This window comes from Mercurialis annua, linkage group LG2 (assembly GCF_937616625.2).
Source record: "Mercurialis annua linkage group LG2, ddMerAnnu1.2, whole genome shotgun sequence".
Classification (NCBI taxonomy): domain Eukaryota; kingdom Viridiplantae; phylum Streptophyta; class Magnoliopsida; order Malpighiales; family Euphorbiaceae; genus Mercurialis; species Mercurialis annua.
In genome coordinates, this window is record NC_065571.1 from 16,833,330 (window position 1) to 16,840,309 (window position 6,980).

Sequence of the window (6,980 nt, forward strand, 5' to 3'; positions counted from 1 at the left end):
CTATTTGTAGACAAATGTACAAGGGAGAGAACCAGACTAGCTTATGCTAGAGTCTTAAGAGACATGAAGTTGAAGGGGATATTCCCAGATGTGGTGGTCATTTAAGATGTGGAAGGAAATCAACAATACCCAATTTGTGGAGTATGAGTGGAAGCTTATTCTCTGTGAGGTTTGCCATATATTAGGGCATAGAAACTATGAAACAAAACCAATTTGGATAGCAAAAGGGGAAGACAAATAAGCAGTTTAAATGGTTGATAACAATCATGACAAATATATTAAAAGTAAGGAAGAACAAGTGGAGAGCTTATCTGTTGAGGAGGAGAAAGTGAATGAGAGTGAAACTCAGAACACTAGCCTTACTACTCCTTAAGAGGAAGGATTTTAAGTGGTCATTAACAAGAAACAAAAAAACAAGTTGCTTGTTAAAGATAATGAGAGAGTTAACTCAGAAAATCGGGGAGAAGATTGGAGGTAATCCTAAGAACTTTGCTTTGTGAATATAATTGATAAGGTTGCTACCAAGAGGCTAATAAGCCTCTAGATAGAGGAAAATAAGTTTCATTTGTTGGAATATCAAGGTACTGAATAATCTCCAAAAACAAGTTTAGACTCATCGTCTGTTTCTTAGTAAGAATATTGTGTTAGCTGGTTTATTGGAGACTAGAGTTTGAGAGATTAATAAGAATATAGTTTGGAAAAATATGAGAATGTTGGGTTAGAATATGATTGATAATTAAAATCATAGTGAGAATGAGAGTATGTGGATCGTTTATAATGATATGAAAGTTAAAGTTCAGGTTACTGAGAGTATGAATCACTTGATTCAAGATTACTATAGGAGAAATGAGTATCTTATGGACCTTGATTTATGCGGTCAGTCTTATTAATGACAGACATGGGATATGGAGGAAACTTATTGAGATTTTTATAATAGTAAAAGCGACCTAGATTGTGCAGGGGGACTTCAACATTATTATGAATGATATAGATAGAATGGGTGGGAATGAGCTAGAAATAGAGCATGCTGAGGAAATAGTTAAAAGTTTGTCTGTTGTTGGGCTTTTTGAGCTTAGGAGTACTGGTTGCTATTTCACCTGGAACAATAATCAAATGGATGGAAATAGAATATGGATGAGATTAGACAACATTTTATCTAATGGAAAGGTTCATGATGTGCTTCAGAACTCTTATTTTGAAGCTTTGCCTTATGGGATTAGCTTCAGGCTTAATTTCAACAATAGAGTTTTCTCTAATACAACTCAAAGAGTTGAGACTCGGAGAGATAGGTTGAATAAGGTCCAGAAGGACTTACAGGAAGACATTACGAAACAGTATCTAATAGAAGAGGAGAAAGCAATGGCCATCCACTTAGAGTTTCTTATAAGATGTGAAGAGAGTTACTTTAAACAAAAATCTAGATTTAATTGGCTAAAGTTGGGGGATGTTAACACCAAGTATTTCCACAGTTCAGTCAAGCAAAGAAGAAGTAAAAATAGTATCCTGTTCTTGAAATTAGAGGATGGTAGTATTACCAGCTCTAAGAAAGACATTCATAAGGAGATCACTAGATACATTAAAGAGCTGGTTAACAACTCTGAGACCAACAAAAAGCACATTGATTATGAGAGTTATAGAACAGGGGTAACTTTTATTGATGAAGATCTAATAAAGAATGTTACAGAAGAAGAGGTCAAAAAAGTTATGTTCTCGATTGGGTCTGATAAAGCAGCAGGGGGCCTTCACTTCTAGTAAGATTCTCAAACAAAACAACTCTACTTCAATCGTTGTGGTGCTTAAAAATGTTAATGTCGATAGTTTTATATATTTCAAACCTATAGCATATGCTGCAATGTTGTTTATAGAATTGTGGGTAAAGTGATTTCTACTAGACTAAGCCCCTTGCTTATAAATATTATCTCCCGAAACCAGTCAGTCTTTGTCCCAAATAAATCAATTGCTCACAACATTATGTTGGCTCATAAACTGGTCAAAAACTACCATAAGAACAAAGGCCCTCATAAATGCCTCCTTAAAATTAATCTTAAAAAAGCATAGGAATCTATCTCCTAGGATTTTACTGAGGAAATGCTTCTAGGTCCGAACTTCTATAGTAAATTTATATCACTTATTATGGATTGTCTTAGAACTCCGAGCTTCACTATTATTTGGAATGGTACCTCTGGTAATAAGTTCTATTCTAAAAAGGACTTAGACAAGGGGCTCTTTCTATTCTAAATTAACCTTTATTATTAATGGCCTAGGTTTTAAAGAAGGGACTCTTCCTCTTAGATACATATGATTCCTTATGATTTCTTCTAGACTTTCTAAAGAAGAATGTAAAGGCATTACTAAGAAAATTACCAGCAAAATTCATAGCTGGTCCATTAGATTGTTGTCTTATGTTGGTTGGATTTAGTTAATTAATTCTGTTTTGATGAGCATGCATGTCTTTTGGGCCTCTATTATGATTTTACCTAAAAGTGTCATTAATGATATCCAGAGAATTTGCTCAAGCTTTTTATGGCCTGGGAAAGAAGAAGGGAGATACAATGCTATGGTATCTTAGTATGATATTTCTAAAATGAAAAGAGAATGGGGTTTAGGAGTGTAAGATATAACCTCTTGGATAGAGCAGCTATAACAAAGCATATCTGACATATTTACAATAATCCTAGTTCTTTATGGGTTAAATTGATTAAAGCCAATTAGAGTAAGAACTGCAGTTTCTAGGGTATCAAGATTAATGAGAAAGCTAGCTGGATCAGGAAAGGTATTTTGAACATCAGAGATGAAGCTAAGAAAGTCATGGATTTCAGATTAGGGGATGGTACTAAAAATATTTTTAGAGAGACCGCTTGATTCATGGGTATTCTTTACTTAACAAAATTCCCTAGAGTGAAGATGAGAGACTCTAATATTCCTAAAAATAGCTCAATAGAAACTCTGTGGAGAAATAATAATTGGGGTTTTCCAGACCCTTTGATGAGGAGTCATAAAGAATAATTTCAAAGTGAGATGAGGCTAAGAAGATGCAGTGAAGTGGAAAGTTATTCATCAAAACAAGTTTTCAATTGACAGAACTTTGAGAATGCTCAAAACTCAAAATAACAATCAGCATTGGTTCATAATTATTTTGGGGAAGAATTCCATCCCTAGACATAACTTCATTTTGTAGGTAGCAATGAAAAGAAGGTTGAAAACAAAGAACAAATTGGGAAGATGGGGGGTAACTCATGATGATCTGTGTGTGATGTTGTAACACTAGGGATGAAACTATTAATCACTGTTTTTATGAGTATGACATTGATAAGGAAGTTTGGAATAGATTTAGCCCTATTTACGGAATAGAGTAGAACATTAGGTATTTGAAAAGGACGGTGACTTAGTTTTGCAAGAGAGCTGGCAGCAAAAGTAAATTGGCTAACTTCAGAAGGGTGACTATGGCTTCCATTACTTACTATTTATGGAATGATAAAAATAGGAAGATTTTTCTTCAAAAATATATGGTGCCTGAGATGACTGTAAAGAAGATTAGACAGATTTTGCTGGATACGTTTAATATTTATAGCACAGATAGTAGCTTAATTGGATTTTTGACGTATTTATGCCTACGGGACTTAAAAAATTCCAAATTAGTGCCTCCCTAAAAAATAAATCCTATTTTGTATCTGGGCTCACGTAATCCACGATCTAGGATGGCGGATTACGTGACAATCAACGTTCTTACAACGCGGATTGCCCCTATGATTCCCTGCCAATGGCAGGGAAGCTGATCATTAACGGTCCATTTACAGCAATCCGCGTTCATTGGCAGGGAATCTGACCATTAACGGTCCATTTACAGCAATCCTCGTTCCTAGAACACGAATTGCTGTGTATAAATGGGAGAATTTGTCCCCCATTTTGCACACAACATATAAAAAGCCCATTTTTAGTGAAACTTTCAAACGGTTAAAAGATTTATTTTATCTTTCTCGAGCTATAGACTTAGTGAAATTTCCAAGCTGTTAAAAGATTGATTTTATCTTTCTTGAGCTATACACTCAGTGAAATTTTCAAGTTGTTGAAGGATTGATTTTATCTTTCTCGAGCTATACACTTAGAGAAATTTCCAAGTTGTTAAATAATGGCTTAACCTATCTAGAGGCCCTTGTACTTTACACTTCTTTTCCGTAGGTCCTTATACTTCATTTTTGTATTATCTTGTCCTTCTACTTACCTATTTTTGATTTTCAGGTCCTTTTTGAGTTTTTTCCAGTCCCTCTACTTACAATCTTTTTTCCTCCAGTCCCTATACTTACAATCTTTTTTTCCTCCAGTCACACAAAAGGACTGGAAAAAACTCAAAAAGGACCTGAAAAATAAAAATAGGCAAGTAAAGGGATCAGATAATACAAAAATGAAGTATAAGGACCTACGAAAAAAAAAGTGTAAAGTACAGGGGCCTCTAGATGGGTTTGGCCTTAAATAATTGATTTTATCTTTCTCGAGCTATACATTTAGTGAAATTTCCAAGTTGTTAAAAGATTGATTTTATCTTTCTCAAGATATCTACTTGGTGAAACTTCCAAGATGAATAACCTTAGCCAGACAGGTTAAGATAAATACATAGCTAAGAAAAATCAAGAAATTCATGACAATCAAGATGAATCGAGATGGCTAAGTGAAACTAAACCGATCTTGTCATAAAAAGAAAAACAATGTACTTGGCAAGCTTACAAAATTAAAAAAGAAATTAGTATTACAAAATTAATGAAGCGGAGTATCAGCAAGGAAAGCATCAACATCATTTGGGACGTCCTATTCTTCAGGAAAATCCTTGGCTACCTCATACAACTCGTTAATATCCAACCGGAAATCGGACAAATCAGCATCAGCTCCAAGCCTAGCCTTAACAATATTATCAATGTTTTGTGTCCCAACTCGGAGCATCTTTTGGAAGTCGGCGTAAATAGCATCTTCTTTAGCTGAAAACCCAGCCATCACATTCTCGGCATCAACCAACCTTTTTTTTGGTCAGCTATGATATCCTTTAAGTTCTTGGAGGCATATACCTCTTCATGAGATTCTCCGGATTCCGAGCAAACTAATCTTTTAGCCCGGTCTTCTCATTCTCAAAGCCTTTGCTCTCCAAATAAAGCTTTTTCAGTTTTTTTTAAATCGACAGCCCGCCGCTCCTCTAGCTCTTTAATTCGAGCTTTAGTTTCTTGAAGCTTCTAGGACATCCCGATGGATCCAATAGTTTGCCCAGCCAATTTCTCCTCGGTGGCCTTACCTAACTTTTCTCGATCTTGAGTTGCGCAGTGGCCAGTTTAACATTGGTATACTCGTGTTTGGTTTGATTCACCAAATTATTATTGTACAAATCAGCCAAGTAGGCCACTTGTGCAACCTAAAAGTAAACAAATGCGATAAACAGTTAAGTTAGATTACATACAAAAATAATAAAACAAAGAAAAGTCAGAATGATACCTGGAGCACCAAGGACAAAATTGCAGCATAGAGATTTTCTAGCTTATTCTTCCACTATTGGGCCAGGTCCACCTGGAGGGTAGTAACCCGATATCTCCAGCGATCGCCCTCTCGGATAAACTAACTGGGGTGCCCGGGTTATGTAAACCCACCCACTCGAAAAACTCATTGGGGTAATCATAGCCGGCCTATCGACCTCTTTGATAATGTCATAGCAACACCACGTTAGTGATCATGCACTGTATTGGAGGAATCCAAATTAATCACTGGTTCGTCGCCAATCGACCCGAGGGGAGGTGCAATATCCTGGTTATTATTTTCCCCCGGAATTAAATGTCCGGAGAGAAGCATCACCTGGATTGGAACGGCGGCCACGCCGCTTTGAGGTACATTCTCGGCAGTTCTTTCAACCGCTAGGGCCGAAGGAGCATCCCGCCCAGCTTCAGAAGCTCTCCAAGTACCTACCCCCGAATCAGGGGTAGCTGTAGATGCATGCTTCCGGGCCGTGGTATTTTTTTTCTTCCCGACCAATTTTCCCAGGTTTATATTATTCACTACATGAAAATAAAGAAAAACCGAAGGAAGACACTTGTGCAAAAATAAAACAGAAAAGCTTATAGATCGAACAGGCAACGAGACAACACAAACACATAGATAAAAAATGGAAGAGTCTGGATAGCTAAATCAACATTGTCAGACAATAAAATGAAACAAAACAAGAAAAACCTAGAGCAGCTGAGATAACCTTTCAATAGTTGAAAGGGACGTTAGGATAAAGGTCTTGGGATTTGGGAGTTCCCGTGAAGTCGGCAGCTTTCCAAAAAGTTTTGATGAAAGCTTTCTTAAAGGGCCCCGGAGTGTGGAACCATTTCTTAGGTTTGGGAGCCTTGTCAACCCAATAATAAAACATTCCCTTCATCTCGGTGGGATGGGTCACTTGAAAGTAATCCTCTTTCAAATCTTAAGGAGTTAAGCCTATCTATCATGGCCTTCCTCTTTCTTCGAAATCGGATGTAGGCGAAGTGCTTATTGTCCTTCAGACTTAGGAGATCCAAGAAGCAGAACAGCCTCATCGACGAATCTATGTTGTGCTGCCTGCACAGAGTTAAGAAGCAAGTGTAGTGACGAATCCCATTCGGATGAATCTGACCTAAAAGGACTTTAATGTAATCACTAAGTGACTTGTATTCCATAAGCAATGGAAATTTTATTCCGGACTGTAGATGCTCCAATGTCAGCATGATCATCTTAACATGAGGCACGTCGTTCATCCGTTTGCATTCGGGGATAAGAGGTAATACGTACTCGTCCGGTATAATTATAGAGATTTGCATCGCATCAAGAAACCCTTGCGTACATCGAGAGGCTTGAGATCGCTAGAGGATTTATACATTTCCACAGCTTCTTCGACGACTTTCTCTTTTCCTTTGCGAGACTCCCTAGGGCGGGAAGTCCCAACTTCTTGGTTCACCTCGCCCTGCACGGGCTCTACACCGGCAGCCTGG